The sequence below is a fragment of the Penaeus monodon genome, chromosome 34, assembly GCF_015228065.2.
Source record: "Penaeus monodon isolate SGIC_2016 chromosome 34, NSTDA_Pmon_1, whole genome shotgun sequence".
NCBI classification, from domain to species: domain Eukaryota; kingdom Metazoa; phylum Arthropoda; class Malacostraca; order Decapoda; family Penaeidae; genus Penaeus; species Penaeus monodon.
The window spans coordinates 2,051,003-2,051,307 of NC_051419.1; the positions used below are offsets into that span (position 1 = coordinate 2,051,003).

The window sequence follows — 305 nt, forward strand, 5'->3', positions numbered from 1 at the left end:
CACCAGGTCCCCTAAAGTCAACCTTTTGGATTAGCCTTCCCGACTCTTCCGCTCTTCCAGTAACTAGTTCTAATTACGCAAATTAAATTCCAGTTTCGCCCACTGCGCTATTCCTTACAAAGAGAGAAACCTTGATCTCCTCCGCCCCGCAAAACATTTAATATTACGAGTATCACAGAGGCGGACACGCGTTTGTAGGTATGCTGAGCACCTGTTCACGGGAGGTAATTGGATTCTGAACCTTGTCATATTTCAGTTCGTGTAAAGTGAGGGAAGACAAAACTAGGAATATGATAAAAAGGGAC

The 305-nt window shown here is 44.3% G+C and overlaps 1 protein-coding gene across 1 annotated transcript in view; it reads right to left on the bottom strand.

Moving 5' to 3' along the window:
* LOC119594501 (tetraspanin-9-like) overlaps positions 1 to 305 on the bottom strand; it is a 64,240-nt gene that overhangs the window by 60,371 nt on the left and 3,564 nt on the right. The gene's annotated exons all lie outside the window — the stretch shown is intronic.